This window comes from Tupaia chinensis, unplaced genomic scaffold (assembly GCF_000334495.1).
Source record: "Tupaia chinensis unplaced genomic scaffold, TupChi_1.0 Scaffold000473_1, whole genome shotgun sequence".
Classification (NCBI taxonomy): Eukaryota; Metazoa; Chordata; class Mammalia; order Scandentia; family Tupaiidae; genus Tupaia; species Tupaia belangeri.
Window position 1 is genome coordinate 3896414 of NW_006159982.1, and position 13262 is coordinate 3909675.

At 37.9% G+C, this 13262-nt stretch overlaps 1 pseudogene; it reads right to left on the reverse strand.

Annotated features, from left to right (window-relative positions):
- Window positions 1-643: 643 nt before the first annotated feature.
- LOC106735649 (60S ribosomal protein L21 pseudogene) lies at window positions 644-1117 on the reverse strand (annotated as a pseudogene).
- Between the last annotated feature and the right edge of the window lie 12145 nt (window positions 1118-13262).

The following is a 13262-nucleotide window of genomic DNA, read 5'->3' on the forward strand; positions in this document are numbered from 1 at the left end:
GATACGTTTGGAAGGATTATCAAGTAAAATATGTGAATTTTAATAATAGGCTTTTGGAGCCAGCAGGTGGCATGGTGGTTAAGGCTCTGGACTCCAGCATGGCCAACTGTGGTTTGAGTTGGGATCAGGCAGCTTGCTTGCTCACTCCACAATCCAAGCCCCACCCCCGCTAGGGACCACATGTGCCCTATAGGAAATTTTAAAATAATAATAATAATAAATAAATAGGCTTTTATAAGTAAAAATCTGCCTTTTTTTCCTGAAAGAATATAGTAAGATTTGTTGCCTCCAGGCAAATGTAATTTCTAGTCCTTTCCCTGTTTTTTCTTTTCCACTTTTTTTTTTTTGAGAGGTTTTCGCTATAGGGTGCATGCGCTCGCCAGACAGAGAGAGACATAGAAACAGAAAGCGAGAAATTACCCCCCAGAGGGGATGGTCATGCCGCAATCCCTCCTCTTCCATTCTCTTCTTGGGATCTTGGGCACGCACGCACACGCACCTGGCGTGAGTTCTAAGCCACCAGGTCCGGGATGCGAACCGCGGTCAACTACGTGGGAGTCCAGCGACATAGCCATTGTGCTAACTGCTGGTTCCCCCACATTTTTTTTTAATATACCACAGATCAGTTTATTTTTAACACTCATCATGCCATGAATTCATAGGGAGTAGGTTCCTGTAGCTCAGGCTCCTTTCCATTGGTTCTCACAAAGTGTGCTTCTCTGAGTGGAGCAGGCTGGCACTTCAGTTGAACCCAGGTATCTTTCTCTTTAGCTTCTTTCTTTTTCCGGTCATTTTTCTTCACATGTTTTAGTAAGCTATCTCTGCTCTTAGAATACTTAATATGCTCAATATGTACATTAATTCTTGCGGCAAGAATCTTGCCTTTAACTTGTTTGCTCACAACAATGCCAACAGCATGCTGGGTAACATTGTAGACTCTTCCAGTTTTGCCATGGTAATATTTGTGGGGCATTCCTTTTTGAACAGTACCCATTCCCTTAATGTCTATAATATCACCTTTCTTGTAGATTCACATATATGTCGCCAAAGGAACAACTCCATGTGTTCTAAAAGGCCTAGAAAACATATATTGGGTGTCTCTCCCCTTTTCCTTTGTGTTTGTTTGGTTAATTACTGGAAGATGGCGGTTCCAGCCAAAAGGAAGGGGGTGGGGTCGCAGCCTCTTCCACTTTTCTTTATGTACATTGTCTCCTTCCAGAAATATATTGCTAGTTCATATTCTTTCACTTAAAAATTTCACTCAATATTTATTTCTGAAAATAGGGATAGACCAGTCTAGAAAGAGGATATTTGTGAACATAAATCACATCTGGTCTTTCCAATCTTTCTATTTATTCTGAATTTTATACACTGAGTATTTATAATGGTATTTGTGACAAATCCATTTGCTTCAAAATTTGACAAAGTTTGAAAATGAGTAGAGAATGTTCGAAGTATGAAAAAAAATCAGATTCAGGGACTAAAATAGATGATGACATTAATGTAAAATCTATTTTTCTTTAGTCAAAACAATTAACTTAATTAAGAAACACATTGAGTTGACATAGTAGGTTCAAAAATAATGACAACAATAAAAAAGCTTTTATTTAGTTTCAAATCAATGATATTAATTTAATTGGTTCTAAACTCATTATTTCTGAACTCAATACTTCAAAAAATTAACTTAATAATTTTTAAGTCATGAATAAATCTTCTTTGTTTTTAAGCAATAAATAAAGCTTCTGTATTTTGATAGGTCATGCCTCTTAATTTACAAACGAGACATTTTCTGACTTTGGTTATAGCTTAGATCTAGGTTAAATTGCATTGCAATGAAATCTCCCTGTAGAATCAGAAACTTTTAACTTATTTCCCCTATTTCAAATAATATTTGATGCAATAAGATCCTAATATGAGGAAAGTTTTAATCCCTTGAGAGTTTTTTAGAAGCAGTTTATCTGAATTTATTTATAGGTTTTCTGAAAGCCATGGTAAGAATGGTTCTTGAGCTGAAAGCATGATGCATATATGGAAAGGAATAAATTAAAGCTAAATGTCTAGGGACTGTAAAACTGTTGGTCTTTCTTGAATTACCTATATTATTTATAGGTAAGAGATCAAACAAGTATTAGATATTTTCATTTTTATCTGTATTATTGTTTTGTGAATAAATGAATATTCCAGGAAGGTTTAGATAGGTTACTGTTTGTGAGATATACACTTGTCTTAGACTACAACCCAATGTTTCTAAGATACCAACCCTGATGAAATGGCTTCCTCCCTCTAGAAAGAAGAGTATTGATGATCAGCTGCAAAGTTACAGTGCTAATACCATGTCCACAATGCAGATATTACATGAGAGGGCCCTAGGTTCATGTCTAGAGGTCTCTCTGTAAACACAATACATGTACTTGCATGCCCATGATCCTGGCTAGCTGAGGCTAGGGGCTGATCACAGCCTGAAGACTTTGTTGGGGATTCCCTTCTTTCTCATCCCCACTTTCTTGGAAGGACTAAATCAATAAACTTGAAAAAGAAGAGTGTTGAATGATTAAAAATTTCCATGCCTCTTCTTTTATAGGGTTTTCTATGGCAGGTAACATGATCAGACAACTAGGTGGCAGGCTATATGAATTATTTATTAATCATGATTTTGAAATATAACTTTTTGCTTATTATTAGATGATTTAGTAAAACAAATAGGTATTAGCAATAATAATATAATTTTTAATAGATCTACTTATGTTACCTGTGCTTATTTGAAAGCAGAGTTAAAGTCCTAGTGTTAGTCAATAATCACGTTTATGAAAATGTTGGTATGTAACATCTCATAATTTTGAGAAAAATTCTCAATTTCTAATGTAGCTATAGGACTACTAGCACATCCTGGTGAAGGAGGGTAGAGAGGTACACACCTGATAGTCTTATTGACTACAGATGCAATAAAAAGCTTGAGGAGGTTGGAAGAGTTTTGAAATAATCTCTGATGAAAATTAGAGAAAAATCTGCTCAAGGTAAAGAAAAAACTTTGGGCTGACCTTGTGGCCTAATAGTTAAGGAAGCTGGATTCTACATGGCCAATCACAATTAGAATCCCCAGTGGTTTGAAAACCATGCATGTGTATGAAGGTTCAAAGTCATAACGGAATGGGAAAGTGGAGGAGAAATTATTACAGCATGATCATGCCTCATTGGGAGATGCTTTCATCCTTTCCTTCTCCTTCTCTCTTTGGTGAATGCATGTGTCCTCTGGCAATTAAAAAGATATCAAAAGAAAAAATTTAAAAAATCAGTATGTTTTGAATTCAGCTCATACGGAAAAAAAAAGCATACTTTTTGATGGAATACCAAAATTTTACAAACATTTAAATACCTAGTATGTGTTTTATTGGCCTAAACCCTGGGGATATAGCCAAGGTCTCAGATAGTATAGAGGGATAATGATTTTGTAAAATTTTGTGGTAGAAGAATAGAGAAGACTGGTATTTTAATTTCTCCAAATTGGAAGATTTGAGGAATAAGTTTGTTAAAAGAGAGAAATTTAGTTTATTTTATTTCAAGAAATATTTTTTTGAGCACCTCAATACTCCTGTTCCTCTACCAAGAGTCAAGGATTGAAGAAATAAAATTTCTCTTCTATGAAAACTTGTCCACAAGTTTACTGGGAAAGACAGGAAGGTTAATAGAACTGGTCACTAGTCTGCGTCCAATACCAGAAAGACCATGAAGACAGTGTTCAGGGGCTGAGGCTCAGTCTGAGAAAGGCCTTAGGGAAGGTGTCAAGGGATGAATCTGAGATGGGAGAATGGCTGAGCCAAATCTTCAGACAGCATGACAAGGCCCTAGGACATAAAACAGCCTGTGTAATATTTGCAGATAACAGTAAGAATACTGATACTCTTCCTGATTAGAAGGTGAGGCAGGGCCTGCGGATGAGGCTGGAGGAACTGTGAAGACCCTATGTGTAAGCACAAGTAAGAAAATAGAGCACATAATCAATTATGAGGTCCAAGCTGGGAAGTGAAGGCCTTGATTGAAGCCTGGGGTATTCTGACAGACTGGAAGACAATTAGGGGAACAAAGGATTGGTATCTCTACGCACTAGAAGGGAGGAGCAGTGAGAGAGCACAAGGAAAGAATGTTATGGTTTCAGAGTGGGGTATTTAAGACATCTGACATGGAGTTTCTTGAGGGGAGAAGGTCCAGAATGCCCTTGGGTACCAGGGGTTCACAGGGACCGGAAGTGAGGATCATTAAAGTCCAGGAAGTTCAAGATTCATCAGTTTGTTGGGTCATTTGGATGGAGATTGTCATTTCTAAAGACAATGCCTGGAAGTGGGATAAAAAAATTGAGATTTGAATTCCAAACTAGTCAATGAATATGAGGCAATAACCTTGAAATTGACTGATTATAGTTATATGAAGAAAGAAAGCTTGGCTTAGCAGGAGGTCATGGCTTAAAAAACAAAGGACTGTTGGTGAGAATTTTTGTGCAGAGCACAGGGATCTAAAGCACCTCAAGGTCCTGGGTGCCTTTTAGTCACCAGAGAATATTATGTGCCTAAAGTCCTACCAAATACTGGGTTAATGGCTTTCTGGTCTTCAGCTTTCCCTGGATGTTTGGTTTGACTTCAGAGATCCTGGAAGGATAAATGAATTCCAATGCTTGATGTAGAACCAGAATTAGAAGATTTCTCCTGAATGTTGTCACACTAGACTTCACTGTATTTTTAAAAAATTAGATTTCTTGTTCAGAACAATGTTTTTCAATAACAAATCATTTCTTTTAATACCAAAGTACTGCTGAAAATTATCTTCTTAGAATTATAATTATGCAACTTAATGAAGCCTTGCTGATACATGAAAGAATCAGACTTCTTTCACTAATGTCATGATGTTGAGGTACTTCACAGCCCTGAACGTGACTACCCACCCTGGAAGCCAGTTCATTTTTCATTTCTTTTCTGGGTGCAGTGTGATAAATGTACACATGTGTGTGTGTGTCCATCTATCTATCTACACATTTTTTTAAACCTTAAAGTTGATAATGGTTTTAATACACAGAGATGTAATTTCTTCTGAGTGTAGAATTGAGATCCACATGCATGCCCAGGATGTTTTTTCAGGCCAAGACTTGAACTGCATAATCAGTCATATAGTATCTGGTTCACTTAACCTCTAGGCCACAGGGCTGGTCCATGAGTTTGATTTTTGATAGTGAATGTCTATCAAAGGGCTATGAAAAGTCAGCAACCTTCACATTCATATTCAAAAGCTAGGGACCATGAGATGGCATAGCAGTTATGTTGCTGGACTACTACATGGCAAACATCTGCACCTGGTGGCTTGGAAATCGTGTTTGGCTCAGGTACGTATTTGCCAAAAATCCCAGGAGAAGAATTAAGGAGAGGAGATTGTGGCATGGCCGTTCCCCCTGGGGAGTGATTTCTTAATTTCCCTCTCACTGTCTCTCTCTCTCTCTCTGGTGAGCACACATGCCCTAAGGCAAAAACCTCTAAAAAATAAATAAATAAAAGCTAATTTTTACATGCTGCTTAAAGACACATAAACTATTTACATTTATAACCATTTTTCTTTTTTCTTTCTTTCTTTTTATTTTATTTATTTATTTTAGAGATTTTTGTGCTTTAGGATGTATGTGCTCACTAGAGCTACAGAGAGAGAAAAAGAAACAGAAAGCAAGAAATCACCCACCAGAGGGATGACCACACCACAATCCCTTCTTCTCCATTCTCTTTTCAGGATTTTGGGCATACATTCCCATGCACCCAGTGTGAATTTTAAGCCTCTGGGTTCAGGACTCCAACCGGGGAATCCAGCAACATAACCATTATGCCATCTGCTGGTCCCTATACTCATTTTTCATAAACTGCTATCTCCTTTTAGAGATGCCTGAGAGGGTGTTCAAATAGATTCTGTGGTCATTAACAAATGGAACACCCATATTCTTGTCTTCACAAACCACTTTTTACACTCTCTCAATTATGCAATGGAGATACCTTGTACAAGCTAAATGATTTTTAAGGAAAAAGTAGCTTTTCAAGGGGTCTCTCTCTAACTCAAATACATTTTTTTGGAGAAGTTTTTGCTTTAGGGAATGTGCGCGCACCAGAAAGAGAGAGACAGAGAGACAGAAAGCGAGAAATCACCCACCAGGGAGGATGGCCACACCACAATCCCTTCTTCTCCATTCTCCTCTTGGGCTATTGGGCATGCATGCACACACACCCGGCGTGAGTTTAAGCCACAGGGTTGGGACTCAAATCGCGGTCGACTACATGGGAGTCCAGGAACACAGCCATTATGCCAACTGACGGTCCTTTAAAATGTATTTAATGTACAATTTTTACTTCCCATATTTTGCTTTCATTTTTCCCTTTAAGTTTTCTCTCACAGGGCCATTTATTGCCAGATGTGGCAATTATCTTTTTCCTCGTTAAGAATCAACTCTACTAAACTGGAAATTTCATCCTCTAACTATTTATTAATATAGTTTTAGAAGAATTCTCCCATTTTGGTTGGTGCTGCTCAGTTGGGTTTAAATGCGAAGCACTTGTTGTCTGTTTAGCCCCATGGGGATGATGCTGAGACAGACTTACTCAGGCTTCCTTTGAACACAGAAATGAAAATCAATAAACAATTTGAACTTCTTCGAAGAGAATTTTTCTCCTCTAATGAATATACAAGCTTGGTTACAGCTTAATTCAAAGATTGAATTTAGTGAGTGTTTTTGCCTGCTCCAGAAGCATGACAAACAGAAGCTTCAAGTGACATGCCCCTCAGGGAGACTTAATGTTTAAAAAAAAAAAAACCCATACTCTCCCATCCTGAGCCCACATAAAAATGAGACAACTCAACTATAATAATATTTACTTGAACCGGATTCTTAAGAAATAACCAGTGAGTATTCAGTGATGTAATTTGTACTGTCTCTACACAAAGAGTTTTGTAAGCAAACAAATATACAGACAATTACCCCCACCCCCACCCCACACCCATGAAAAGAGCTCAACTTAAACATGTAAATATTTTATAAGTCAGGATTTTTTTGTATTTCAAGTGACAGAAAAGTCAACCCCGGATTTGGTGAAGTCTTGATCCAGAGGCTTACATGATGTTAACAAAGGTCTATTCCTTTGCTTCCCTCTATCCCTCCCTTGGTATCAGCTTTAACCTTATTCCCCATGTAGCAGCAAGACATTCCCACAGCAAATTGGCTGCTGAGGAAGGAAGTTCAGCTTTTTTTTCACACAGTATTTGGGAAAAAAAAGTCTAGGTCCTGGTTCTTGAGTACCATCCTGAATAGGGTTACATGCTCATTGCTAAATCTGTGACAGGAGGGATAGGTTATACTGATTGACTTAAACCAGAGATCACATCCTGACAATAAGAATGGCATCAATCCCAGGAAAGTCTTAAAATGTCTTCCAAGAGTGGTTTCTCTGAAGAAATTTAAGGTAGTATTTTACCAGAAGACAGGTGAGAGGGTACTATATGAATCTCAAATGGAGGCAGGTATGATGAGCTTGAGAAAGGTTGAATAAATTAGTTAATGATGGAACCAGAAAATGGCATAATGGTTACTGACTGGATTCCCATATAGTCAACTGTGATCCGAATCCTGGACCCCGGAGCTTAATACTCATACCAGGCATTTGTACATGTGTGCCCAAAATCCCAAGAGGAGAATGGAGGAGAAGGGATTATGGTGTGGCCATTTCCCCTGAGCAGTAATTTCATGCTTTCTGTCTTTCCAGTGAGCGCATACACCCTACAACAAAAAATCTTTCTCTTTCAAAAAACAAAAATTAATGTTCCTATTAGAATCATCTTTAGAAATGTGGTAATAAAGGCCAAGCCATGGTGGCATACATGTGGCACCACCACTTGTGAGGCTGGAAGCTGCATGAGATGCCCTGGTTCAATACCCAGACCAACCTGAACATACAGGGCATTGTACATACCTAGGTAACTGGGAGACTGGCACAGGAGAATCATATGGAGAGACCCTGTCAAAAATACCTATCTCTGACTCTCTCTTCCTCTCTCATAAAGAAAATAAACAAGTGTTTTGAGTTGATCCATACCCATAATTTATCACCAAAAGCTTGTAATAGTAATCACACATGCTAAAAGATGTAAGAAGAGGGAATGGTGGAAACACCAAGCTAATACTACAAATGAAACTAAAGTAACTACTTTACTTACAAAAGAGACTATTATTAAACACCTGTGAAAAATAAGATTTCACACTTCTTGTTGTAAATCATTTCAGAGCCATAGTTTCCTTTTTCTTTACAGTATTTCATCATTAAGCTTTCAATTTTCTCTGCATGATTTAGCAATACACTCACAGGAGCCATGAAAGGCAAAAAAACATCACATGTTGTACTCCTTCTCCTCCTTCATCTTTTACTTTGGTGAAAGAGGAGGGACATGCAGAGAGAAGAACCTATAGGACTGACCTCTCTTTATTCTTTGTAAATCAAGACAAAAAAGCCTTCCACTGGTTTATGAAAAGGCCCACTGAAAAGTCCCAAAGGTGAGATAATTCAATTTTGTAATGATGGATGATGGTTTGGGGATTTTACAAGTGAAAATAAACCACATGTCTTCCTGAACCTGGGAAAACACCAGTTCTTTATTCTGGTCCTAAAGTCAGGCTACTGTGAGTATCTGTGGTGATTTTACAATATGTCCACAAATTCTTCAACACCCCTCTCACTTAATGTTGGAACCTAATTTCCCTAATATTTCATATGGGTTGGACTTTCAGAGTCACTTTTAACAAGCAGAATATGGTGGAAACAAGGTTATATTCATTCTAGGTCATAAGAGGTATTGGAATTTCCTTCTTGTTCTCAGTCTTGTGGGTCTCTCGCTTGTCAGGAAGCCATTTACCATGTCATGAGGACATTTTAGTAGCCCTATGGGTCCTTATGTTAAGAAACAAGTAAGCAAGAGACTGGGGCTTTCAACTCAGTCATATAAGCGAGCCACATTGGAACTGGGGCCTGCAGGTCCTGTCATTTTTTTGATTGGCTACAACTTCATTCTACTCAACTTCAACTCTCAACTTCAATCTCATGAGAAATCCTTAACAAGAACCAACCCACTAAGTTGTTCCCAGATTCATGACCCTCAGAAAATATGTGAGATAATTAGTGTTTGATGTTTTAAGCCATGAGTTTGGAAATAGTCATTACACAGCAATGAATACTATTCGATAATTAAATATCTACCCTTATTTCCTATTGCTCATCAAAATGACATATATCAACCAACAATGTAGTCGTGTAGTCAGTCAACTGAGCATATATGTACTCCTCACTCCTTCCATGCCCAGCATAATCACACATTTAACCTCAATACCTTCCTTTCTTATTTTGCTCAGACTAATTCTATCTGAACTCATCTCTCCTTTCTTTAACATACAGTTAAGCAAATAATTGTGTTTTAATTGGCTCATATATGTAATACTTGACAATCTTTCCAAAGGGCACTGTTCTTCATATTTTTGAATATTTCTAAATACATTTTTGGGTTAAATAGGTTTTGATGAACTGAAAGAACAAATCATAACCTTGAAATTGCTTGATTTCCAAGAAAACTAAGTGACTCTGTTTGTCTCAGCAAGTTCTGTATTGCTGTTGAGGCGAGAAGAGTCTGTTTGGTCCACATCTGCCTTCCCATTTTATCTCACCTAGAGGAGGGGCCAACAGGCTTCTTCTGTAAGGGGCCAGTGAGTAACTATTTTGACAACTATTCAGGTTTACCATTATCACATGAAAGCAGTAACAGAAAATAAATGGATGTGACTGTATTTCAATAAAACTTTATTTACAAAAAGAAGTGGCAGGCCGATCTTGGTCCATGGACTATAGTTTATGGTTACACACTCTCAGGTGGCATTTTTCAAGATTTCCACATCAAGAGAATCAGCTGAAGAGCTCATTTGAAAATAAATACACTCCCTGACAATGTGTTTTTAAAATGCTGCTGACAATAGTTGTAATCTGACAAATCTGGAAAACCTGGGGAAAGGAGACAATCTGTGACTTTGGTACCAGGGGATGCTTTCACAGAGATGTGAGGCAGGAAACAAAAATTATATTTCTTGAAAATTATGGTTGCTGTGATTTTGGAAGGTCAAATGTTTCATCTAGGACTATTAGATTGCTCAGATACACAAAATCGACATTTTATAAAAGTGATTTTTAAATTTTTTTGTTAAGGTTTTTTTCATAGCACAAGTGCACTCACTGGAGAGACAGTGAAAGACAGTGAGAGGGAGAGTGAGAAATCAACCCCCTCCCCGAGGGGATAGGTTGCAACCCCTTCTCCATTCTCCTCCTGGGATTTTGGGCATGCACACATATGTATTCTGTATGAGTTTCAAGTTGCTGGGTCTTGAACCTTGGTCAGCCATGTGAGAGTCAAGCACTGTAACTACCATGCCACCTGCTGACCCCTAAAAAAAGGTATTCATTTCTTCCACAAGTGAGAGACAGAGAGAGAGAGAGAGAGAGTGATAGCATCCCCAATAGAGTCTTGATGTCATGATCCCCCCTTTGCTGCCCCTTCTCCTCCCCTCAGATTTTAGGCAACCCTAGATCATGAGCAAATATAAGCTTGACATACTCAAGGAGGTCTCCAGACTGGAACCTGGAATTGTCTCTCACATGGGCTTGCCTCCCAGAGTGTTATGTTTTACCAGTAGGACACCATCTGGCCCCTGGATACTGATGGTTTAGACTGGAAATTTTTTTGTTATGGTTGGGGCTGTCTTGCACATTATAGTATATTGAGCAACATCCTTCCCTCTACCTACTAGATTTCAGTAGCACTCTCAAATGTGACAATTAAAAATGTCTCCAGACACTGTCAAATCTCCCCAGGTAGGGGGTACAAAATCACTCCTTACTGAGATTCACTGATACAGGGCAGGTGTACAAGGAGTCTTCAGAAAGTTCATGGAAAAAGCATATATGCAAAAAAGGGGCATGGGTTTCATTTTTTTTAAACATCAAAGTAAACTCATACTTTAATCTCACCTTTGTGAACCTTTTTGAATTCTCTTGTATAGACCCTAAGCAAAGTGGAAAATAGGAACTGTTTTCCAGCCATCTTATACCAAGTTCCTGCCTTCTAGTATTTTCCTGAAATAGATCAGCAAAAGAAGGCTATTCAAGCAATAATTATTCAGGTAATTGACTCAGTTCTCCTCTTTACATTACATTTGTGAACACCAACAGCGATACCTGACTCTCCTGGGAAAACTGTACAGGGAATCAATTCTTCAGGAACACCTGGGGACCATCATTTGTAGGATCCCTCAATAACGATTTTACAGCACCCAGATGTTAGAAAAACCATTTGCATACACTGACCCAGGCTTACTGCATTTTAACTAGTCTGTATCCAGAGAATTCAAGGGAGTTTGAATAAGAACTAGGTAGCATGCACCATCTGGTGTTTTAAAAAATATATACCATAAGCCCAATTAGAAACTTATATTTAGACTATTTATGAATGGAATTATTTTGAATGAAACAGAAGATGCCTAACCCCCAAATAAATAAACTACTCAAATTTCTCTCTCAAATTTAATTTTCTAATAAATTATTTCATGATAGTGGGATTTTAGAATGCAAACTAAGATACTCTTATGGACTGAATTGTGTCCCCTTTCTTCCAAATTCATTTGTTGAAGTCCTAATTTATAGTACTCAGAATATTATCTGGAAATATCTTTAAAGAGGTCATTAATTTAAATGTGTCTTTAGAGTGGGCCCTCGTCCAGTGAAATTGATGTCCTTATAAGAAGAGGAGATTTGGACACAGACTTGCACACACAGGTGAAAGACCACGTAAGGATCCAGTGAGAAGGGAGCATCTGCAGGCCAAGGAGAAGGCTTTTAGAAGAAACCAGCCCTGCCAACACCTTGGTCTTGGACTTCCAGCCTCCAGAACTATGAGAAATAAATTTCTATTGTTTAGTTCACCCAATCTATGGTATTTTATTATGATGACTCCAGAAAACTAATATAGATACTATACATAATATTGAACATGAAATAGGAGCTAATAAATAGTTTTAGTTATTGATATTATTTTCAATTAATTTCCAAAAAGGTGTCTTTTCTGCTTCAGATCTTTAGTTTTACGCTGAGGATACAAAGGTATATAAATGATGACTATGTTACAGTAGAGGAGATAAAGGAAGCCATTTTAGCAAAGAAAGTATAAGTACTCATTTGAAATATAAAATAAAGGAAGTGCAGTTTAAGACGTCCATGTCCATAACCCCCTTATCTTCAATGTCAATGCCTAGAACTGAAAGGTTTTTCCATGACTTCCTTGATAGCACAATGTACCTAAACTGAATTAATCTGATGATAAGACTGGACCCTAAACTATTAATGGAATCTTATTTTATTTGACTTAGTGTGAACAGTTATACTTCTAGTTGGTTGTTTCTTTGCAGCTCCCTATGAAGTAGAGACTACATGAGAGTACTCCAGAAAGTTCATGGAGAAATAAAAAGTAAAGTCTAAGTTTATTTGGGTGCAAAAAAAATTTAATCCAAAGGATTTTTTTGCGATATACATTTTTCATGAACCTTTTGAAGGTCCTTCATACAAAAAGTAATCCGTCACTTTCTGGCTTCTCTTACTTCCCTATTTCACTGTCCTCTTATCTCACTTACAATGTCCTGGAATTTGGCCTCTACAATAATCATCAGGACCAGCAGTTGGCATAATGGCTATGTTGCTGGACTTCCACATAGTCGCCCACGGTTCAAGTGCCAGACCCGGTAGCTTAAACTCATGCTGAGTGCATGTGCAGGCATGCCCAAGATCCCAAGAGGAGAATAGAAGAGAAGGGATTGCGGCATGGCCATCCCCCCTGGGGGGTGATTTCTCACTTTCTATCTCTCTGTCTCTCTCTGTCTTTCTTGCAAACACATAAACCCTATAGCCAAAAAAATAAAAAATCCTCTCCAAAAATAATAATAATAATAACCATCAAAGTTTCATTCCTGTTCATTCTCTGTGTTCTAAGGGACCAGATAAAAGGTAATTGCTATTAGGTTTTAAAGGGTGGGATTTTAGAGTGTGATTCCTGATATGTCTGAAAACACTTAGTACCTCAATGTACATGGTGACTAGGATTGAATAATGTTGGACCAGCAGCTAGCGTAATGGCTATGTCACTGGACTCCCACGTAGTCGACCATG